The sequence below is a fragment of the Lagenorhynchus albirostris genome, chromosome 15 (assembly GCF_949774975.1).
Source record: "Lagenorhynchus albirostris chromosome 15, mLagAlb1.1, whole genome shotgun sequence".
In the NCBI taxonomy this organism is placed as follows: domain Eukaryota; kingdom Metazoa; phylum Chordata; class Mammalia; order Artiodactyla; family Delphinidae; genus Lagenorhynchus; species Lagenorhynchus albirostris.
The window spans coordinates 28,718,770-28,743,829 of record NC_083109.1 but is presented as its reverse complement, the minus strand read 5'-3'; the positions used below and the strand labels follow the sequence as shown (position 1 = coordinate 28,743,829).

Genomic DNA, 25,060 nt, shown 5'->3' with positions numbered 1-25,060 from the left:
TGCTGGGGGTGTGGTGTGTGTTTCTGGGAAATGTTTCTTTACTTTTCAAAGAGACTCAGGAGAAGAGGGTCTCCTCTTCCCCCAGACATATTCTTGACTGTGTGTGATGCCTGGATATTGCAGCCGTTATTTTATGATTATATGGGGAAAATGTCCACATGCTGAGGATGACAGTGAAAATCCTTGGTAACATGTTTTTAAACCTAAAGTATAATTTCCATACAATAAAGTATGGAACTCTTAAGTGTACAGCATGGCTAAATTTTATGTATGTACACACTCATGTAAGCACTACCAGATCAAGATACAGAACATTTCCAGCACTCCAGAGGGCTCTCTCCTGCCCCTTCCCAGTCAATAGCCAATACCCACTCTTCTGATTCCTATCTCCATAAATTACTTAACTGCCCTTGAACTTCACATGAATGGATTCATACAGTACATACTGTTCTGTGTTGGGCTTCTTTGTTCAACATGTTTTCTTTGAGATTCATTCATGTTTTTATGTATATCAAAAGTTTATCAAACCAATGTATAGTGTTCCATTGGTACCACAGTTTATCCATTTCCTGTTGATAGACATTTGAGTTATTTCCAGTTTTTGGCTGTTATAAAAAGAAAAGATACTATGAACATTCTATGTATCTATCTTTGGGTGGATATATGTCCTCATTTCTCTTGTGCATATACCTAGTAGTGAAATCACTGACATAGGGTGAATAGCTATTTATTTAGCTTTAGTTAGATACTGCCAAACAGTTTACCAAAGTGGTTTAACCAATTTACACTCCCACCAGAAGTGTGATATATATATATTTTAGAAGTGTGATATTTTTGACTGTTCTATATTCTCACCAACACTTGGTATTGTCAGCCTTTAATTTGGTGGGTTAGTAGTGGTATCGGATTGTAGTTTTAGTTTGCATTTCTCTGATGACCTTTTCAAGTGCTTTTTGGTCATTTCCTCTTCTAAGAGGTGCCTGTTTAAGTCTTTTTCCCTTTCTTAAAAGTGGGTTGTTTTGTCTTCTGTTATTGATTTGTAGGAGTTTGTTTACGTTTTGGATATGTCCTTGGTCAGATATACGAAATGCAAGTATCTCCTCTCAGTCTGTAGATTATTTCTTCACTTGCTTAGTAATGTGTTCTGATGAGCATATTATATTTAATGAAGTTCAAATTATCAATGTGTTCAGCATGGTGTTTTTTGTGCTCTGTTTCGGAGATATTTGATTACCCTCAAGATCATGGGGATATTTTCCTGTCTTTTCCTTTACAAGCCTGATTCTTTTTTTTTTTTTTTTTTTTTGCGGTACGCGGGCCTCTCACTGTTGTGGCCTTTCCCGTTGCGGAGCACAGGCTCCGGACGCACAGGCTCAGCGGCCATGGCTCACGGCCCCAGCCGCTCCGCAGCATGTGGGATCTTCCCGGACCGTGGCACGAACCCGTGTCCCCTGCATCGGCAGGCAGACTCTCAACCACTGCGCCACCAGGGAAGCCCAAGCCTGATTCTTTTTAACATTTACATTTAGGTCTGTCATCCATACCACATTAATTAAGTTTTATAAATAAATTTATTTATTTATTTATTTTATTTATCTTTGACTTCGTTGGGTCTTCGTTGTTGCGCGCGGGCTTTCCCTAATTGCGGCAAGCAGGGGCTACTCTTCATTTCAGTGTGTGGGCTTCTCATGGCAGTGGCCTCTCATTGCGGAGCAGGGGCTCCAGGCGCACAGGCCTCAGTAGTTGTGCCATGCAGGCTCAGTAGTTGTGGCTCGCAGGCTCTAGAGCGCAGGCTCAGTAGCTGTGGCTCCTGGGCTTAGTTGCTCCACGGCATGTGGGATCTTCCCAGACCAGGGCTCGAACCCGCATCTCCTGCACTGGCAGGTGGGTTCCCAACCACTGCACCACCAGGGAAGCCCCAACACATTAATTTTTATGTATAGTGTTGGGTAAATATTTTTTCCCATACAGATTATTTTCTGTATGGATATCCAGTTTTTCCAGCACCACTGAATTGCAGTGGCACCCTTGTTGTAAATCAAGTGAACATACATGTTTCAGTTCATTTCTGGATTCCCAATTCTGTTCCATTGGTCTATTTGTCTATCCTTGTATCAATACCACCCTGGCTTAATTACTATAGCTTGATGTTAAGCATTGATATCTGGTGGTGTATGTTCTTCGTCAAGATTGTCTAGGCTGCTCTAGGTCCATTGTATTTCCATGTAAATTTTAGAATTGATTTGAAAATTTCAGTACCTAAACTTAGGAATTTGATTGGGATTGTATTAAATCTATAAGTCAGTGTAAGGAGGACTGACTTAGCAATACCGTCTTCCAATCCATTTACTTAGCTCTTCTTGATGGCTTGGCTGAACGTCTGATTTTATTTACTCAACCGTGGAGCTACCTTACATTTGTCTTCTTATTATAAACAAGATTACATAAATGTATTACATATTTTCCTTACTGCTTAAGGCATTTTTTTCTGGTTACTTGCAGCTAAAAACATCTCAACTGATATAACAAACTTGCCCTGTAGGGTGATGGATTAAGCAAAAGGCTTGAATCTATACTACTCCCTGTGTGGCCACGATAAGTCACCCAGCTTCTCTGGGCCTATTTCCTTATCCATGGAAACCCCATAGGGTTGGAAAGTTCTTCTCTTTTTCATAAACCAGTGAACACTGACTCATCTTTTTTGTCTCAATAGAAGTATCATTTTCTTTGGGACGTCTCCTCTGATTCTTCCAGTAAAACCTAGATATTCTTTTTCTATTCATGCCTTTGAAAGCAATCAGTACACTGTAATGTCATTGTTTGCATGCTTGTCTCCATCAGTGCCTTATTAATCAGGGAACAGAGGGTGCACTTAAAGGGCTTAATTGAAGAGAGTTTAATGAAGAGACAATTACAGAGGAATAGACAGGATTAAGGGATGATGAGGTACCCCAGGGACTAGCCATGGAGGCAAGCCATTACCATTCTTGGGTCTGAAGGATAGAGATGAAGGAAGTGTTACTGGAACACAGTGAGACCAGTAGCTGTGGAGGAGAGGCTGTCCAACATATACTATGGGCTATAGGGGAACATAGCCATAGGGAGAACCATGGGCAGGTAGGGAGGGGAGAATAAACACCCTATCCTTTTTCTTACCCTCTGATTTCCTTCAGCTCCCATTGGATCAACCCAACCAGAAGACAGAAGGCAAAGGATTCCAGGTGATACAGTCTGTAGAGGTCAGCCTCCTGGGGAACAAGGTAGGTCAGCAAGAGGCAGCAAATGGACATAGGAGAAGAAATAGGTAGTGGTCAGTATGCTCACCTTCAGTGCAAGCTTCTTGAGAATGGACACTAAGTCTTTGAAAAACAATGTTGCCATAGTTTTTTTACACACCCGTTACAAAAATTTAAATGTTATAGAAAATAAAAGACCCTCTATTATCCCCAGAAAGAATGATAGCTATTTGTTATACATCACTTCAGGTTTTACATACATGTACACCGAATATGTGGGTCTGTGGAAGACTGTATTTCCAAAAATGACCACAGCAATATTTCTGGTCTTCTATGGTCTTTCTGATATTGGCACTCCCCATCACTAGGTAAATCTACATCCTCTCCCTTTGAACGTGGGGAGGGCCTTGTGACTGCCTTGACAGATGGGATGTGGCAGAAGTGATGCTGCATGGCTTCCAAGGCCAGGTCATAAAAGGCAAAATGGATTCTCCTGGAAATCTCTTTCTTTTGGGGTGCTTACCATGGGAACCCAGCCACCACATTGTGAGGAACCCCAGGGCACATGAAGAACCACATGCAAGTGTTGCCAGCTGAGGTCCCAGCTGACAGTCAGCATTAATTGCTGGATGGGGGAAAGAATGAGCCTCCGGATGATCCCAGCGCCCGGCCTTCGAGCCACCTCAGCTGAGGCTGCATGGAGCCGAGGCACGCATCCCCCCAAGCCCTGCCCACATGGAGGGTTCATGAGCACAATAAATGTTGTGTTTGTTTTTTGAGCCACTGAGATTTTGAGTGCTTTGTTACATAGTCATAATAACAAACAGAGGCGGTATTAAAGGGCTATGATCTCAGGCTGTGGAACCAGACTTCTTGGTTTCAATGTGATCTCTGTCACTTATTCCCTGTGTAATATTTGGCAAGTTGCTCAAATTCAAATCCTCAATTTCTTCATCTGTAAAATGGGAATAAGATTAAAAATCTCACAGAGTAGGATTGGTCTATAAAACAATCAGCTTGGTTCTCAGCACATATTAAATTATTATAATTATTGATCACTGATTCCCTCAAAGACCACCAGAAAAAACCTGATGATCAAACAAAACGAAATATATTAAATTTACTGCAGAAAGGGAGAATAACACCTTGAAAAAGTCTTAGTAGTACCTCCAAGTGAAGACATTAAGGAAGGATACTTACAGGGTTTTAAAGGTTGCACTGGATGGTTTTAAGATGGGTCACATAAGGCAGGTAGCTGGTTGGAATTGGGCAGAATTTATAAGAACTTTGGATTAGTGAATGCAGAGGGGCAAGGGCATTGAAGTGAGTCTAGATGAGCAAGTTTTCTGTTTTGATAAGTAAGGTGTTTAGTTTTTATCTGTCTTATCTTCAAAGAGTGGGTACTTCCTGGAGCAAACCCCTAAACTATTACTTGGTCCCAGTATTATTTAACACAGGAACAGAAAAGTGTGTTGTTTTCAGTTCTCACTAATATAAATTTCTTTTCATGGAAAAGGGCTCATAGCCTACCCCACCTATTATATTGAAACTTTCCTTTTCATTGAACAACATACCTTGGATAGCTTTCCTTATGAGAACATATCAATTAATTTAATTCTTTTTAACATCTGCTTGATATTCACTGGTATAGCTGCAACATGACTTGTCTGCCCTTTCACATATCAGCAGACACCTGGTGTGTATATGTAGTGAGGTGGGGGGCCCAGACCCTCAGAACAGTGTCTGGCACAGAGTAAGCACTCAGAGAGGGTTTGCTATTGAAAGGAGCGTGTACCTGAAGTCTGTAAAATGCCATATACATGTAAGGTAAGGATGGATGGTTGGGCTTCCTCATTACTGCATCTTGTCCCATCCCACTTTTGTCATCTATGTTAGGAATCACCTCAGGATGCACGCGGCATGAAAGAGGTCCAGAAGCCCTTATGTGCTCACGGTGAGGAAAAGAGGAGATTGCTGAGATGCAGGAAAAACAGTGAGTGTGAGGGGCGGTAGGGTGGCCAGCCAAGGTGGGGCTGGATGGAGGATGCAGCTGAGATTCAGAGGTGCTCAGGTGCCCAGGAGATAGGTGGTGGCATTGAGTCAATGCCAGTGAGAACGGATCACGAGTTTCAGTGGCTGTGGACTTTAGCAACTTGTGCCATCAGGCCCCACTGAGCAGGCAGGGCAAGGGGTACCTCATGAAACCAGCAAGGACTCAAAAAAAACCAGGAGGGCCGCCTTTCCCTATTGCCACGAGGACATTTCCCCTACATCCAGATATCGTCTTCAGGAGAAGGAAGCCGAAAAGGAAACATTTGAAGAAGAAATGGCAGCCCCAGAGGGGTTTTAAATTGAAAATCAGACACAACATTTATGAAAATGAAGCTGATACAAAATGAAAATACAGGTTTTCCACTAGGGGTGGTAGCACACCGATAGGAGACCTTCAGAAATAGGTGGGGCATTCCCCCCGCTTTTTTATCATGAAAACTTTCAAACGGCAATGTAAAAAAAAAAATTGAACAAATACACATACCTCATCACTTAGATCTTTCAATTGTCATGGGGAATTTTTTGGCCATAATTGTTTTATCTGTTTTTTCTGAAGTAGTTTAAAGTAAATTACAAACAGTCTGATATTTCACCGCAAATGCATCTCTGAAAAATAAGAACGTTTTTCTACATAATGCGGGGGTGTTCTTTGTTGGCAGTGGGAAGTGCTCCTGGCAGGTACACAGGCGAGGGGCAATGCAGGGCTCACTTCAGCTCAGGGAAGAATCGTCTGGCCCAAACGCTGACAGCATCATCTTGTGGAAAGCCTGCTCCATAGAAAGACACAATTGTGTGGGACTGTGTGTGGGGTGTGTGTCAGAGTGTGCTATCCTATATTTATTCATTTAATATATATGTCTTTATTATAAAAGTCACACATAAACTGATAAGATGTGGGGACATACATGTAAAAACATTATAAAGAAGCAGCAGGAAAAAAATCACCTATAATCCACCCTCCAGGATCAACCACTGTGAACACTTTGCCTTATTTCCTTCTAGTCTCTATCTTTTTACATAGTTGAGATTATACCATGTGTGTACATATTCAGTTTCTATTTTAGAAAGCCATACTTCGAATTGGTTATTTAAAGTCTTCTGACCCCTGTCCACTTACCACACCCTAGTAGGGTGAGGACCTGGAGAGTCAGAGATCTGTTTCTGAAATGAACAATATGCCACGTTTTAAAAAATGAGCCTAATTGGTGGCTTGTTAATTTACTCCACCCTACCTACTCTTGACCTCAGTTAATCAACAGGATGGTTTTATAATGTGGAGCTTATCATGCCCATTTTCCAGATGAGACACCCAAGGCTGAGGGAGTGCAGGAAGCCACGCAGAGGTTCCACAGACTATGGGCTTCTCCACTCTTATTTATAGCCCCCAATACAATGATCAGCTCCCTGACCAGCTCCAGGGAAGGCACGGTAGGAATACTGGGGATGCAGAGCAGGCACTTCACAGGGGATCTTGGGAGATGGGAGACTCACAGACTCTCTTCTGTGGAATCCTAAACAACAAGTAGGATTTATCCAGTTGCGTGGGAGTGCTTGTGTCTCTCTTTCCCACTTTGATCATCTGCCTCTCGGTTGGGGCATGGTTTAGGAAAGAAGAGTTTATGTCTATGTCTGTGTATGTGTACCTGGGGCCAGTACTTGGAGTGAAAACACAAACTATCTGTAGTCGATTAAAGATGGCTGCAAATTCTTTGACATTCTTTCCCTTCAAGAGGAGGGATCTATGTGCCTTCCCTTGACCCTGGGCAGGTTCAGTAACTGCTTGACGAACAGAACACAGAAGTGAAATTGTGCCTGTTTGTGGGCCAAGACCTTAAGAGACTGGAAGCTCCATATTCTATCTTTTGCACTTGCTCTTAGAATGCAGCTGCCATGCTGTGAGGAAGCCCAAGCAGCCCTGTGGAGAGGTCCATGTAGAGATAATGTAGGCCACTGGTCTACAGCCCCAGATGAACTCCTAGCCATCAGTTAGCACCAACCTGCTACCCATGGGAGTGGGCCATCTTGGAAGTGAATCCTCCAGCTCTACTCTAACTGCCCCAGCTCGTGCTTCATGGAGCAGAGATAAGCCAACTCTGCTAATCCCTGCCCAAATCACAGATTTGTGAGCAAAGTAATTGACTATTGTTATTTTAAGTCACTACATTTTGGAGTGGTTTATTACGCAGGATTAGATAACAAGAATACCACTGTTTTCTGAGCTGATCTAATAAGCTGAATTATATGTGGAAACTTTCACACATGCTGTGCCGTTTAGTCCTCATATTTCCCTCTAAGGTAAGAAAAACAATAGCTAACATTTACTGAGTGCTTGCTATATGCCTACTGCAGTTCAAAATCCTTTTCCAATTCACTTAATTTAATTGTTCCAGTAACCCTGTTTCATAGGTACTCTTATCCTCCTTTTACAGATATGGAAAACAGGCACAGAAATTGGAGAACTTGCCCCAAACCATGCAGGAGGAGGCAGAACCAAAGATTCAGTTGTCTGATTTGAAAGGCAGCAATCCTAACCACTATAATTTTCTGCCTCTCAGACAGAGGGTTGATGAGAACACTGAGTCTCAGAGAGGTGAAGTGACTTCCCCAAGGTTGCACAGCTAATGGGTGACTTTAGACCACTTATCCTCTGTGTTCCTCCATTGAAGCTGCCATGGCCCTGACAGCACTGCCTGCCTTTCGGGCTTATTTCTGTGTGAGCCATGGCTGGCTCTCAATCTGCAGTGGTATTGCCTAGCTTGATCTGCTTCCTTACTCTGCAGCTGTGGTACCCAGTGACCTTTGGCTGTTCCCACACATTCAATTCCATCCTCAAAGCACAGGATTTTTCAAATCAAGAAAGTTCTTTAGAAGAATGTGCCTCAGGCTCAGAAGGACTTTCCAACAGAAATTTCCGACATTCCAAGGATAGTTTGTGCTTTGAGCACTGCCTGGCTGCAGACCTCTCGCCCTTCCGGCAGGTCTCTGCCCTCTCCTACACCTTCCTCTGTCTGCTTTGCAAATGAGGGGTAGCAGTGAGCCAGGCGGGATGCCAGGGATAAGAGAAAGTGAACATGAGCTCTACTGTCACACAGACCTGTGACCCAGGGCAACTGTTAAACCTCTCTGAACCCCTACTTACTTACCTGTAAAATGGGATTTTGAATAACCTCTTCCTCGTAGGGTTGTTGTGAGGATTAAATGAGGCAGTATATGTGTTTCCCAGAGCTCCTTTCAGTGTAGGCCTTGTTGCCTGTAGCTGCACAATTGACTGTAGCTCCCACACTTAAGAGAGAATATCTAGAGGCTGCTGCAGGACCCCGTGTGGCCGTCCCTGGAGCCCACGTGTCTGTCCACGAGTCCGGGGGAGCACAATGTGCCTTCTGCTTCTCTTCTGCTTCCCAGATCTGATGTGAGTGCCTTTCATTGGCAGATCCCAGTGCAAACCTATTGGCAAGGGATTCCTGGGAATGTCCCCTCCATGCTTCTAGTCCCTGCTATGGGGGAGAGTGTAGACGGGGAGGAATGGTGCTGAGTTGCCGACAAGAAATCTAGCATATTTTCATTTCTAAAGAACCAATGGGCAAGGGCAATGTTTAACCCAGATGGGGACCAACAGTCCTCATCAGATGAAGGTGCAAGAGGCATTGCTGATGTGTGGAAGAGAGTGAGAAGCAGAGAAAGCCACAAAGGTTGGTCTCTGGGTCTCAGGCTCTTTGGAACTGCGTTTGAACATGGACCTGGCTCAGCCAATAAGATGTGTCCTATGCTTCAAATCAGGGGCTGGGAAAACAGAGATGAGGGAGGGGTGGAGAACTTGTGGCAGAGGCAGCAATGACTACAGTACCACATTTCCAGGGAGCAGTGGTACATTCCAAGCCTGCAGTGTGTCCAGTGAGCAGTTCTGGTGGGGCGGTGGTGTGCAGGACCGGGACCTGGAACCACACGGAAGCAGTGTTCTCATTAGACTAGCTCTGTGGCACAGTTCAGGCTGTGTTTTTGGTTGCAGAGTTTCCAAGCCTAGTTCTCTAGGCTTTCCCTTCCCAGTGATTCACTGGGTTAACTAATATCTTTTCAGTGAGCTCATTTTCTGCTTAAATTAGTCAAGGTTGGTTCTGTTGCTTGCCGCCAAGTAACTGACTATAGTGAACTCAGAAGGCCATTGTGAAGATTAAATGTAAAGAACTTAGCACAGGTCCTGGTACATCACAAGCACCCAATATTAGTCAGGTTCTGCTGCAGATAACCAGACCAGGTTAAACTGAAAGAGACTTGATACAGGGGATTAGGTGCTTGCAGGATTGTTGGATGTGCTGGACAAGCAGGTTCTAGGTAGAACTTCCAGGAATGTCCCCCAGAATATATCAACAAGATTGGTGCACCAAGGGAGCTTCTAAATCCTCTATGGTTGGGAGGATGGAGCTTCAGGAAGTCCCTGTCCCAATTGCTGGCTCCAGGACCACGTTCCCTCAGCTGAGAGGCACAGATCAGGAAACTGTGCTACTACTGTTGGTTCCAGGACCGCGCTGCCTCTGCCTTGATTGATGACAAGAGAACGCATGTCCATAACCTTCCTCTCAGTAATACAGTGCAAGGCACCCATCACGCTGGACCTCTGCTATCACTGCTGCAGGAAAAAACAAATGCTCCCAGCATATGCTTACCAGTGCAGAGAGTGGAAATACATTCTCCACCTCACTTCTGGCTTCCAAACAGCGCATCCATTTTGGAATATAGGTGTCTCAAGGACCCAATCTGTAGACTTGAGTTTGCCAACTTTTGATCTGCAGTAAAGCACGCACAAATGGAGCTGAGTGGGCCAACCCATGATGTCAGAAACACACCCTAAATATAGGGATCACTTCCTGCTTAGTGCACCGCTTGCACTTCCCTACTCTCACTTTTGGTGCCCTGCTTGCTGGTACCCTAAGCACATGCTCAGTCTGCCCCTGCTAGACTAAGAACCCAATGAGGAAAAGGTGAGCAGCCACAGCTTGGGTCTCCCAAGGCAGAGAGACAGAAAGTGGGCAGAATGTCCATTTCTTCTGTGCTCGGTGAACTAGTTTGACAGAACAAAAAGCCTTGCCGTGTTTCTTGTCTCTTCAAGCCTTGAGGCCTAGACTCAAAATTAATTCCCCCAAGGAGGTGCTCAAGAGGTGATGCTTCATGATGCCTCTGGGACACGTGTGGGCCGAAGAGACCAAAGCCTGGGGCAGGTAGAAAGAAGACTTCTCCCATCCATCTGAGTTATCTTGGTGGGACACCAGTTAAGAAGGCAGAGCAGAAGTAGAGGACCTGCCAGTTCCTGGCAACAGCTTCTCCCACAGCAAATCTGGGTCATGTCTGAGGGAGGATGCTGATTGAGGCATCTGGCACCCGAGCTCTGAAAAAAGCACAACTGGGCAGCGTGTCAGAATCAGCCCTTGGCAGCACAGGGCAAGGTAGAGGTTAAGAGCAAGGGCCCTGGAGTCAGACAGACATGGTGCTTATGTGCTCAGGGAGTGGACAAAGTGACTTAAGCCCTCTGAGCCTTTGTTTCCTCTTCTGTATAAGGAGGTTAATACCTGTATCGTGGGTGTGGGTAGCACTGAGTGTAGTGTCTGACACTGAGTAAGTCCTCCACATGGTGAAGCAATTATTAAAATGAAAAAAGGGAAGGGAATGGACGCATACTGAGGGCCTGCTGTGTGTCAGGCACTTGCTCTATACCACGTCCTTTCATCTTCACAGCAGCTCAGGGCCTCCAAGTTACCAATAGAAACCCCTGGAGTGTGCAGTTCAGCAGCACAGAGGCAACCCTGTGAGGTGGAAATTCTCCTTCCCATTTTGTAGAGAAAGAAACATCAGTATAGCAGACACTTTCGGGGCCTCACCCGTATCCTTTTGTCCTCACCACCTCAGCAACTTCCGACAGCTGACACCTGCATTTCTTTGCCCAAGGATTTCCTGTTGCTGTCAGGCTGGGAGGACTGGGACGTTAACAATCCCCTTCCCAGCAGCTTTCAACCACTGACGACTGATGGGCGTTTGTGCAGAAATACCCTGTCTGCCATGACCCAGGGGGATAACCCTGAGGTGTCAGTGCTGCACTGTCTCTCAAAAATTCCCAATGGGATTAAGCTTCCTATCTAATAAGATATATTTATCCTTGTTACAAGTGAAGAAGTTCTCACCCTTTCCCCAAAGCGAGGAGAAGCGTGATCCCCATGTTCATGGTATCCATTGCTCGTTTGGTTTTTTTAAACTTTATATTGGAGTATAGTTGACTAAAAATGTTGTGTTAGTTTCAGGTGTACAGCAAAGTAATTCAGTTATACATGTATCAAGTTTTTTCCCATTTAGGTTATTACAGAATATTGAGCAGAGTTCCCTGTGTCCATTGCTAGTTATATTAATTGTTCTTCACAATCCCATGGAAAAGTCTGTTACCTAAAGACCGAATTGTAAAATTAAGGTTAAAATTTTACATAAGACAAAAATAAGAATAAAGTAGCATATAAAAATAAGCACAGGGACTTCCCTGGTGGCACAGTGGTTAAGAATCCGCTTGCCAGGGCTTCCCTGGTGGCGCAGTGGTTGAGAGTCTGCCTACTGATGCAGGAGACACGGGTTCGTGCCCCGGTCCAGGAAGATTCCACATGCCGCGGAGCGGCTGGGCCCGTGAGCCATGGCCGCTGAGCCTGCGCGTCCGGAGCCTGTGCTCCGCAACGGGAGAGGCCACAACAGTGAGGCCCGCGTACTGCAAAAAAAAAAAAAAAAAAAGAATCCGCCCGCCAATGCAGGGGACACGGGTTCGACCCCGGGTCTGGGAAGATTCCACATGCCACGGAGCAGCTAAGCCCATGCACCACAACTACTGAGCCTGCGCTCTAGAGCCCGTGAGCCACAACTACTGAGCCTTCATGCCACAACTACTGAAACCCGTGCGCCTAGAGCCCGTGCTCCGCAACAAGGGAAGCCACCACAATGAGAAGCCCACACACCACAACGAAGAATAGTCCCCACTGGCCGCAACTAGAGAAAACCTGCACGCAGCAACGAAGACCCAACACAACCAAAAATAAATGAATGAATAAATGAATTAATTAAATAAATTAAAAAAACAAAAAAATAAGCACATATATATAACAAGCAAAGAGAATATATGCAGAGTTTCATGTTACAGTCTTTGGCTGTAATTGGTCATGAGCTCACAGTTGATGTCTATGGCTTCCTTCTTTGCTACATATTCTTCATTTTCCTTGCTCTCAGACAGGACCTGAGCTAATTAAAATTCTTCATTTGATGGAGTGACCCAAACCATCCTTCTCAAAGGGTCTGAGTCCCCGGTTATTCTACTTTTTGTTTGTTCATTTGCTATAGTTTTACCTTAACATTGATGACCCAGAAAATCCACTGCATTCTAGACATAGTTCTTCTTGTCCCCATTTTTTAGCTGCAATCCAATTTCCTCTTGGTTATCAAGATCAATCATTCTATCCTGTAAATAACCCACTTCCTGCTGTTTGCTTCAGTGGCATAAGGAGCTCAAAACTGCCAGGTTGGGCTTCCCTGGTGGCGCAGTGGTTGAGAATCCACCTGCTACTGCAGGGGACACGGGTTCGAGCCCCGGTGTGGGAAGATCCCACATGCCGTGGAGCAACTAGGCCTGTGAGCCACAATTACTGAGCCTGCGTGTCTGGAGCCTGTGCTCCGCAACAAGAGAGGCCGCGATAGTGAGAGGCCCGCGCACCGCATTGAAGAGTGGCCCCCACTTGCCGCAACTAGAGAAAGACTTCACACAGAAATGAAGACCCAACACAGCCATAAATAAATTTAAAAAATTAAAAAAAAAACAACAAAAAAAAAGCTTGCCAGGTTAACAGTATCATTCAATGGAACTGTTCTTGTGTCCTCTGGTTGAAGTATTCCCACCCTGGAGACTAAGACCTCCAAACCACCAGAGTTCAAGGTTCCTGAGTTGGAAAGTATGTTATTGGGTATCATAGTGAGAGGAGACACTTCTACTTCTATCTCTTTATTATTTATGGTTCTTCATAACCAGGATCGGTGGTCTCTGATTCAAAGCACATACAGTATCCTGTAAGACAGAACCCATTCCTTTCAGGATGTCGACTTACAACTGGTGCAGTAACTGAGTCTCCAGCAAGCTATTCCTCCTTCCAATTAGTCCAGCCACTTCCAGGTGATAGGGTGTGTGGCAAGAGCAATTAATTCCATGGGCATGATTCCATTTCTGCACTTTCTTTGCTATGAAATGAGTTCCTTGATCAGAATTAATACTACAGGGAATGCCAAGATGGTAGCTAAAGCATTCAGTGAGTCCACAGATGATGATTCTGGCGGATGCATTATGGTCAGAGAAGGCAAATCGATATCCAGAACATGTACCTTTTCCCAAGAGGATGGATCTCAGCTCCTTCCAAGGTGGAAGAGATCCAATGTAGTCAACCTGCTACCAGGTGTTTGGCTAGTTTCCCCAAGGAATGGTGTCTATTGGGAACTCAGTTTGATCTCTTCTCTTGATAGATTAGGCACTCAGCAGTAGCTTTAGCCAAGTTGACCTTAAGGGGAAATTCATGTTGTTGATCCTATGCATAGCTTCCACTTCTGTCTCCATGACAACTTTGTTAATGGACTCATTAAGCATGCACTGGGGTGGCTTGGGAAAGGGGATGACTGACATTCACTGAATGCATCATTTGGTCTACCTGATTATTAAGAACCTCCTCTGCAGTGGATACCCTTTGTGGAGGCATTCATATGGGCACAAATATCCTCATGGTGTGCGCCCATTCTGAGGGGGTCCATTCATCTGCTTCTTCCCTAGACTGCTTTTTCACCAAACTTCCAATTATGTTTCTTCTAAGTTCATGACCGTATGGCCAAAATATATGGTCTGCCCATGGATTAATATAGATCCTTCTGGCCTTCTCTCACTCTAGACATAGTAGACAGCCAGATGTATTACTTGAATTTTTGCCCATTGGGAAGATTTTCCTTTATTATTGCCCTTCAGGATCACCCATGAATAGGGCTGTTGTGCAGCGGTTGTCCACATTGAGGTGGTACCAGAATTTTTTGCATACTCATCTGTAAAAGAGAATTGAGTTTTCTCTTCCCTAGTCAACTGGTTATAAAAAAAAAAGCACCCCAGGAAGCTAAAGGCATTGATTAAGAGAAGGGAGGTGATGCAATAGAAGTTGATGTCAAAGGAGTCTGAGCCACATCTGCTTGTGCAACCTACTTGTACCTTCTGGACCTGTGCGAGCTTGGCCTCTTATACACTGTTTCCATTTTATGACAGATTTATATTGCATGTGTGCAAGCTTATGTTTAGATGGGTCAGGCAGCACCCAGTTCATGATGAGAAGCTCAGGCCATATGTCCTGTGATTAGGTGTTCAGTCTCTACTGAGGCCCAGTGGCAAGTCAGAAGCTGTTTCTAAAAAGGAGAATAGAACAGAACAGATGTGGAAGAGGTCATAGATTTGCTCCAAAATCCTAGGGGTCTGTGCTGTGATTCTCCTATTGGTACTTTTCAGAGGCTCCACAGAGCATCCCTATTTGCCATAGGCACTTAAGATATCATTAGCTGTGCTAGATCATAAGGCCAAGCTGGTAGAGTGGCTTCTATCGCAGCCCAAACTTGCTGTAGAGCCTTCTCTTGCTCTGGTTTTCACTTGAAACTGACTTACAGATAACTCTTAGATGGGTCCAATCTCACACTTACATGTGATATGTATCATCTCCAAAGTCCAAAAAAGGCCTACTAAGTATTGTATCTATTTTCATTGTAAGTGGTGCAAGGTAGTGTAACCTGTTTTTCACCTTAGAGGAGATAATCTTGACATACTTCAGACCATTGAATCCCCAACACTTTATCCTCACCCTTTGTTCATATATGTCCTTCTAAGGTGTCTAAAATACTTGTTACTTTCTGTTCATCAGATCCAGTGAGCAAAGTGTCATCAATGCAGTGGCCCAGTGTGATGCTTTGTGGACTCTCAAGACAATCAAGATCTCTGTGGATTATGTTATGGCAGAGAACAGAAGAATTGATGTATTCTTGAGGCATGGCTGGGAAGGTAGACTGTTGTCCCTGATAGGTAAAAGCAAGCTGCTTCTGATTGTCCTTATACATTGGTATGGGGTGCAGGGAGGCATTAGGCATAAGTAGCTGCTTACTAAGTGCCGGGGCCGTGTTGATTGTTTCAGTAAAGATACTACACCTGAAACAGCAACTGCGGTGGGAATCACCACCTGATGAAGTTTATAATAGTTAGGATCTCATTTTTCAAGATCCATCTGACTTCTGCATAGGAGAAACTGGAAAGCTAAATGGGAGATATAATAAGTAACAGTATTCCTACTTTTTTCAAGATTTCAAAGGCATTCATCTTTGCAATTTCCCCAGTGATGTGGTGTTGCTTCAGATTCACCACAGCAGTAAGAGGGGAAGTTCCAAGTGTTTCTGCTTAGTCTTTCCTACCATAATGATCCTCATCCCATTGCTCAGGGAGCCAATATGGGGATTCTGCAAGTTGTCAAGTATGTCTATTTATATAACAAATTTAGAAACTGAGAACATAACCCACAGGGTAGATTTGTGGACAGACTGGGTCTACCATGAGTCTGACTTGAGCTGCAATGCTATCACTTGACACTACAACCCCCATTTTGGACCACAGTAGCATTTTGGGTCCCCAGGAATTAGCATCAGTTCAGGGCCCGTGGATAGTAATCTCTGAAAATTTCTTTTTCCTTCTAACACAGTCACTCTAGCAAATGGCTGCAGGTCCTTTGGGGGAATGCTTAGAGGAAGGTTCACTGTGTGTACCTGAGACAATAGTGCAGAGCCATTCTCCAGTAATACCCCACATCCCCTACAATAGAAGGGCTCTTTGTGTGTGAATTGACATAGGTTTCAAAACTGAGTGAGAGCCATGACTCTTCACAGTCGAGACTGCCAGATTTTTGGCTACCAGATCTAGAATTTTTCCTGTTACAGAAGTCAAACAGTTCTCTAGTAGGGTGCCCATCTATTTCATTCGTAGGACTCCATGATCAATTAAATATTATCAAAGACCTCTGTGGACCAAGACATTCTACTTACTGGGACATTCCCTACTGCCCTTTAAGATAGATGTGCCCACCTGGTCTTAGTTAAGTGCTGCCATTTGTCTTCTGCTACTTCAGGATCCCATCATTTTCATTGGAATCAGGGAGCCTGTATGAATGGTGACATTCCCTGTGGTTGAATCTGTCATTCAAAGAGATCAACCACAGAGCTTTCAGGGACACATGTGCTCCCCTCTTGAGGCCTTAGTCAAGGCAGTGTCTCCTGGGCCTTCTCATGGAACACAGTTGGTGGGTGGGTGTGCAGGCTGCACATGATAAATCCAGTCAAAACTTCTCATGTCCCTATGCCTTTGAATTTCCTCCTCCATATAATTCAGGCATATAAATCCAGCCTCTGGCATCCCAACCTCATTAGATGACACTCACTGCTGGTTCAAGTTTTAGTCAGTCACCAAGTAAGCAGTTAGAGACATCTCCAGGGGCATGAGGTGACACATTAGATCTGGAGTCTCTATTAAGATCAACAGTGTCAATGAATTTGCTCACTATGGTGCTTTTGGTCTCCTTATTCATGAACAGGGGCTGGTTGTCCCTCTGCAGCCATCACTCAGGACCCTGTTCACACCTTAGGTGTGTCTTTAAAAAACAATAATTAGGGACTTCCCTGGTGGTCCAGTGGTAAAGAATCCGCCTTCCAACGCAGGGGACGTGGGTTTCAATCCCTGGTCGGGGAACTAAGATCCCACATGCCGTGGGGCAACTAAGCCTGCGTGCCCCAACTACTGAGTTCATGTGCCTCCAAGAGAGAGCCTGCGTGCCACAAACTACAGAGCTCACACGCCCTGGAGGCTGCACTCCGCAACTGGAGAGAGAAAACCCACACGCCACAAATGGAGAGAAACACGAGCAGACAGCACGCCGTAACGATAAAATCCCGCATGCCTAAGATCCCGTGTGTCGCAACTAAAACCCGACTCAGTCAAAAAAAAAAAAAAGGAAAGAAAATGTTTTTATTGAGGTGTAACTGACATACAACATTATATTGTGTACAACATAATCATTCCCTATTTCTATGTATTGTGAAATGATCACCATTTCGATTCCACATATAAGTGAGATCATATGTGACTTTCTGTTCCACTGGGTCCCCAATGATGCCTCTGCCCACTCACCTGACTGTCCCTGTCTCCTTCCCCTTATGAATCTATGAGGGCATAAAATGTTCTAACTGGCAGGAATTGTAGGTATACATTTGGAAGTTGTCTATGTATACTTATGGCTCATATAAATGATACAAAGAGAGCAACGAGAATGATCCTGTAAGATGCCACCCTCTGCTGCCTCCCCTCCTAACTAGCTCTTGAGTCTGCCCACTTCTCTATCCTCACTTCCACATGCCAGCCCAGGCACCTTCATCTCTTATCTCTTACCTGTAAAGGTGTTCTAATTGTCCTCCAGCATAATCTATTCTCTCTCTGTAACAAATGTGTTGTTTTTAAAAGTTATTATTCATAAACAATAAAATTCACTGAACACTATATAGTGTTCAGTTCTGTGAATTTTGACAAACACACACAGTCAAGTAACCACCACTATAATCAAGATATAAAACAATTCTTTCACGCTAAAATATTCCCCCATGACCCTTGGCAGTCAACCCCACCAACTCCACTTACCCCCTGGCAGCCACTGATCTGTTTTCTATCCATGTAGTTATGGCTTTTCTGAAGTATCCTATAAATAAGATAATATAGTAGGTACTCTTTTGAGTCTGTTTCACTCAGCAACATTCTTATGAGATTCATCCATGTTGTTATGTGTATCAGCGACGTGTTTCTTTTTGCTGCTAAGGAGCACTGAAGGGATGTACAGGGTTTATTTACCCCCTGACCAGTCAGTGGGCATCTGGATTGTTTCATGATTTTACATAAAACCACTGCAAACGTTCATCTCCATTATTTTTTTGGTGTGTGTGAACATGTGTTTAATTTCACCTGGGGAAGTACCTAGAGGGATTGCTGGGCTGCACAGTAAGAGTATTTTTAACTTCATAACAAAGCTGCCAAACTGCTTTTCTTATTTGTTCGTTTGTTCATTTATTTAGATTGAGGCATAACTGACATACACCATTATATTAGTTTCCGGTGTACAACATAATGATTTTCAAAATAGTTGTAACCATTTGCACAGAGCTCTATGAGAGTTCCTGTTGCTCCACATCCTTACCAGCACTTGGTATGGTTTTTTTTGTTTTTTTTTTTTGCGGTACGCGGGCCTCTCCCATTGCAGAGCACAGGCTCCGGACGCACAGGCTCAGCAGCCATGGCTCACGGGCCCAGCTGCTCCGCGGCATTTTCCCGGACCGGGGCACGAACCCGTGTCCCCTGCATCAGCAGGCAGACTCTCAACCACTGCACCACCAGGGAAGCCCTTTTTTGTTTTTTTTAGTAAGAGGGTTCTTTGAAAAATTCTGATTTGATCACTTCACTCTCCCCCTTCACGCTCCTGCTGATCCTTTATTGCTTCTTATTGCTCAAAATTCTCAAGGTGGCCTTAAAGATTCTGTACTTTTGCTACAGTTTTTCCCACTAAGTTCAGACCTGCTCTCAGACCAGGTCCTCACCTGCCCTTAACCCCACACATCAGACTGGGTCCCTCTTATGTCATCATGTATCCATAACAGTTGTAATACGGTCATTAACTTTGTAACTAGACATGGAATATCTGTCTCCAGCTTTAAAATGTTAGCTACATGAGGGCAGGTCATGGTCTTGGTCATCACCGTATCTGCAGAGCCAGAACAGAGCCTGCACATAGTAGGTGCTTAGTAGGAATCCCTTGGGCAAGAGATCTCATTTAGTGTCTCAACAGCCTTGAATGGGGAAGATGATGATTTTCATTTTACAGAAAGGCTCAGAGAGGTGAGGTAAATTGCCCATGTCACTCGGCTGGAGCCCAGATTTGAGTCCTGGTCATTCTGAAGCTATTCCTCTCCTCTCAGTCATCTGGTCTGGAGGCCCTCTGCTCCCAGGTTTACAAATGGCTGGGAGGAACTGGAGCCTAGAGAGGAGGAAGCCACCTGCTGGGAGTCACCCAGAGCCTCGCCTATCTGTTGGTTTTCTCTTTACAGTAAATATATGTATGTTTCCAAAGCCAGTGAACTAAACTGCTAAATCAGCAGGGGACAGCCTTATGTCCCGGGGACATTTTCCTAAGGTCTTCCAGGAAGACAAAACAGGTAGGATGGGCCATAAGGTCTTGTCATTTCCGTAATTTCATTGCCTCCACACGACAACCCTGTATTTTCACCCATTTTACAATGGGGAAAAGTGACGCTCAGGGAAAGACCTGCCCAAGTCATAGCCACTCTGCCATGTTTATCCATCTTAGAGGAGTTACCATGAGGGGTGTTTTAGGAGGAAGGAGGGATGATTATGGTTCTCAGATTTCATCATGCATCAATGTCACCAGAGTGTCTGTAAAGCCCAGATCCATGGCCTCCACCCCCAGAGAGTCTGATTAGTGGGTCAGTGTGGGGCCTGAGAATCTGCATTTGTAACAAGGTGCTGGTAAAGCTGGGATGGGAGCACACTTTGAGGATCACAGCCTTATGGCATACTTGTTTCTTTAGGCTAGTGGGGCCTCTGATGGCCCCTGGAACCCTAATAATAATAATATCCAACATTTTGTTGAGCAGTTACTACATGCTCAACACTGTTCTTATGACCTCACACACAATGACTCACTTAAACCCACAATATCCACATTTTCCACATGGGGAAACTGAGGCACAGCCATGTTAGGTAACTTGCTCAAGTTTGTATCACCTGTAAGAACTGGAGCGGGGCTCTGAACGCAGGCAGTCTGGCTCCAAAGCCCGCACTCATGAGCACCACACTCTTGTCCCACACTCTTTAGTATCTGCCCTTCCACTAAGACTGAGGGGCTAGTCCTACTCAAGTACTCTTCAGGGCACAAGCCAGAGGACATATTCACCATTTGGTTTACAGCTACCCTCCCTGCCCCCAATTTAGTTCCTGGACTACATTTAAATGGAATGCAAACTTTCCTCAGTTCTCAAGGAAGTGACAGTTGACACCTCTGTGGGCATTTGGGGAGCCAATTTCCGGTGTAATGCTACTTGCTGACAACTCCTCAGCTAGATGCAGTCAGCAATTATATACTGTCAGAGGCTTATGAATAGCTCCCCCCTTGGAGTTAGTGGCTCTGGAAGGCAAAGGTGTCTTCAAGAGGATTCTGTAGAGACAAACTAGCGATGACACCAGAGGGTCAGGAGAACAAAGCTTTATGTTGAATAGTGGCCAAAAACAACACTTTTATACTGGGAGGAAGAGCCATTGGCACTCCATGATAGTGCAAAAAAAAAAAAAATGCAGATGTCAACTTTCTTGAGGGTGTCATGAATGGCTAAAAGTGGCACATTTAGCTACATAATCCCAGAGAACATCAGAGGGAAGAATAATGTCAGAACTGGAGAGAGCCCTAAGAATCTGTGAGTAGCCCCTTCCTATCCTGTAAGGAATATGAGGCCCAGTGAGGTCAGGTCCTGCTTAGGGTCACACAGCAAATCAGTTGTCTTGGCCTCCCATCCAGTAAATGGGCTCAGGGACCTGGGACATAAGATGCAGGTCTAGGCAAAGGCAGGCACACAGAAAAGATGGACTTACAGAAGAGACCGGTTTTGCCTTACTCTGTCCAACTTGCATAATCATCAGAGGGGATATTTCTTTCTTTCTTAAATTTATTTATTTTATTTATTTTTGGCTGTGTTGGGTCTTCATTGCTGCGCACGGGCTTTCTCTAGTTGTGGTGAGCAGGGGCTACTCTTCGTTGCAGTACGCGGGCTTCTCATTGCAGTGGCTTCTCTTGTTGTGGAGCACGGGCTGTAGGAGTGCGAGCTCAGTAGTTGTGGTGCATGGGCTTAGTTGCTCCGCGGCATGTGGGATCTTCCCAGACCAGGGGTTGAACCCGTGTTCCCTGCATTGGCAGATAGATTCTTAACCACTGTGCCACCAGGGACGTCCCGGAGGGGATATTTCTAATACACACATTTTTCAGGTTGTTTCCCTGTTTAAAAGCTTTCAATGCCTTCCTCTTGGACAGGATGAAGTCCAAACCCTTGTGGAATGGATAAAGTTCAGGCTCACACGGGGCAGTACAGGGCGTGAACTTTGGAGTCAGAGAGACCTAGGTTCAAGTCTTGACTTTGCCACTTATTAGCTGTATAACCTTCAGTAAGTTACTAAATCACATGCTTAGCTTTCTCAGCTGCAAATCAGGATAACTATAGCAACTAGTTTCACATATTTGAGAGGATGAGATAAGAGAATACAAGTAAAAGTACTTAGCAGAGAGCTTGTCTCATAGCATTCATTGCTACTAATATTACCATTAATTATTCTATCTATGGCGTTCAAGACCCTCCATGATTTGGTCCTAGCCTACCTTTCCAGGCTTATGTTTTTTCCCGCTTCGCTCTCACACTGTAGGAAGGGCTGTTACACCTCCTCAGCGCTAGGCTCTCTGTGCTTTCCATCTCGAAAGCTCTTTATTCTTCTGGCCTTTGAGACTCAGCTCAGGTGTCTCCTCCCCTGGGGAATATTTCCTGACTCCTAGTTGGTGTTATGAGACTTTTTTGTGAAGAAAAAGTCAATCACAGAACTGACCCCAGAGGTTAAGAACAGGAGCTTGGAGTTTTCAGCAGCCTGAGTCTGAGTCCTGATTCTGCCAGTTACTTGCTGTGCGCCTTGGAGCAGGCCTCTCTAAGCTCTGGTTCCTTATGGATATAATTACAATGATGATCTCAGGACTTTTGTGAGATGATCTCTGTAAAGAGCTTAGTACAGGCTCTGGTGCATAGTAAGTACTGAACTACAGTACTTATCAGTTATCATTAAGTAGCTGTTATTTTAACAAAGAGTGAGCTGTTAAGTACCTAACTGTACTTGGTTACACTTCACCCTGGGCTACTGCTTAACCTATAGGTTATATCTCAGGAGCTTTTAAGTGTAAAGCAAGTCTGTGCCTCTGTCCATTTATCTGCCGTCCATCCATCTCCTCACCATCCATTCATCTTTCAACTATCCAACTATTCATTCACCTACCATTCTTCCAGCCCCCATCTACCCATCCATCCACTCTACATCTATCTAGTCACCATCGTCCTTTCATCTACCTACCGTCCCTCCATCTCTCCTCTACTTTCCATTCATGCACCACCCATCCATCTCTCCACAATCTACCCACCATACACCATCTACCCACCCTTCCATCCTCTCCATCAGTATAGGATGCGCAGCCATTATGCTTCAGAACTTGTGAACAGGTAGAGAGAAATCAATGAAGACAGTGGGATGTCATAGAAACATTAGGAGCTTTGGCATCAGATAGACATGAATTCTACACCAGGCCAACTCCATGACCTCTAACGTTATTTTCCTACGAGAGTGTAGCAGGACACTTCTCAAAACACATTTGTCTGGGGCTTCCCTGGTGGCACAGTGGTTGAGAGTCCGCCTGCCGATGCAGGGGACACGGGTTCGTGCCCTGGTCCGGGAAGATCCCACGTGCCGCGGAGCGGCTGGGCCCGTGAGCCATGGCCGCTGAGCCTGCGCGTCCGGAGCCTGTGCTCCGCAACGGGAGAGGCCACAACAGTGAGAAGCCCGTGTACCGCAAAAAACCCCACATTTGTCTGTAACAAACGTCCTTATGTTCACCTGAGCATCCCCTTGGGCTTGATTCTAGGCTGATTCCCAGCCAGAGATGAATTAGTTCCCATTCTTGCCCTGTAGAGCTCACTCCGATGCCTGTACTGTGTGTATGAGCATCAGTGCTACCTTGAAACATATTTTATAGGGGACTCCTTTATAATTGTTTGCATTATTGTTTCGCTTCCCACTGCACTTTTCCCTCTCTCCCCACCTTGAGAGCAGGGACAATTTTCTTGGCCCTTTGTATCTACCTCCATACCTAACACCACATGCAGCTCTCCCTGATTGCTTGTCTACCTCTGTCACCCCGAACGGTCGGTAATAACAAGAATAATAATAGCTGTCATTTACTGAGGCCTTACTATGTACCAGGTTTTCCTCTTGCATTCATTATTTCACTTGAGCTTTACCACAATGTTATTAAGCAGGTACTTTTTCACTCCATTTTATTGATGAGGGAACTGAGGCTCAAAGAAGCAGAGTCACTGGCCCAAGATTACAAAGCTGCTAACTGGCAGAGCCAAGAGTGAATGCAGGAAGTCTGATGCCAGAGCCCATGCTTTTCCCCGTGACACTGCACCACCCCCTCTGCTATCAGACGAACGGATATGACTATATTTATCCCACTTGCGTCAAAGGATGGTCTGAACACAATAAAATGAAATAGCTGGAGAGTGCTTTAAAAAAAAAAAGAAGTTAGGAGTTCAAAGGAAAACATTGCCATTAAACCTTGGGAATTTTCAGAAGTTATTTAATAGTGCAGGTTCCCTGACATTATCATCCAGTACCATCTCACCTCTATTAATACCTCCCAAGGGAATGGTGTTGACGGGAAACTAGTGGTAAGTGGGAGGAAATTACCTGGAAATTACCTTCAAGATCTTCTGGAGAGAAACTTAAATCTCTGCCTTACAGATAAAGCCAGTTTCTGGGAAGTTCAATTCTGATGCCTCCATTTGATGCAATGACAGAGAAGTGAAAAGCATTGATCTTTGGGGGATCTGGGATTCTGGAGACCTGGATCTGCAGCTTGTCAGTCTCCCCTTCTAGACCCAAGTGTCTCCTGGGGCCAGGTCTGGGCTCTGTCCACTTCAGTATTTCTGGTTCATTGTAGGTATTCCAGATCGTGGTGGCAAAGGTTTCCCAGGAAGCACCCTGTGTAAGATGATGCTTATCCTTAAAGTAACCACTGTTGCTGGGAGGAAAGAGCTTTATCTGAACCTGGGTGGGTGGCTACCCCAGAGGCAGTAGGGGAAGCAGAGTTATTCCAATTCAAACCACATTGAATGGGTTCCCAGATGAAAAGGGCTTTCTATTAATCGAAGGACGTGGGGGGAGGGGCTCTACAACTACAGGTGTCCACCAGTCAAGCACCCAAATTCAACAGTTGGAGCAAGACTTCCTGCTGCTCCGTCACACAGCAGACAGCACAAACTGTGATCACCTTATCTTGTGCTAACAAGAAAATAGCAGCACTCATTAGCTGGGTGATAACTTTCCTGTCAAATCAAGAGAAACTCAAGACAATGGAATTATGTATCCATTAAAAAGAACGAGGCAGATGATAATGACAGTTGACATTTACTATGTCAGCAACTCTGATAAGCACTTTGCAGGCATCATCTCATTTAATTCAACAGGCTCATGAGGTAGGTTCTATTATTATCACCCTTTGACAGAGAAGGTGCTTGGAAAAGTTGAGTCACCTTCCCAAATGCATTGTGTAGCTCAGACTCCAGAGCCAACTCCCTTAACCACCAGCTTTTTATTTTGAAAAATTTCAAGGCTACTGAAGACTGGCAAGAAAAGTACAATAAACCCCCATACGTCCTTTACCCAGTTTCACCAATTGCTAATATTTTGCCATATTTGCACTACATTCAGGAAATTTGACATTAATACATTCATTAATACATTCTATACATTATATATGCAAAGTTACATTCTATATTCAAATTTCTCC

General features: G+C 44.6%; 1 long non-coding RNA gene across 1 annotated transcript; it reads left to right on the top strand.

The window, feature by feature from the left end:
* The first annotated feature begins 3,167 nt into the window (after nt 1–3,167).
* LOC132505120 (uncharacterized) lies at nt 3,168–15,296 on the top strand. Its single transcript, XR_009535249.1, has 3 exons — nt 3,168–3,260; nt 5,133–5,229; nt 15,236–15,296. It is a non-coding gene; the product is annotated as an uncharacterized LOC132505120 (long non-coding RNA).
* The last annotated feature ends 9,764 nt before the right edge of the window (nt 15,297–25,060 follow it).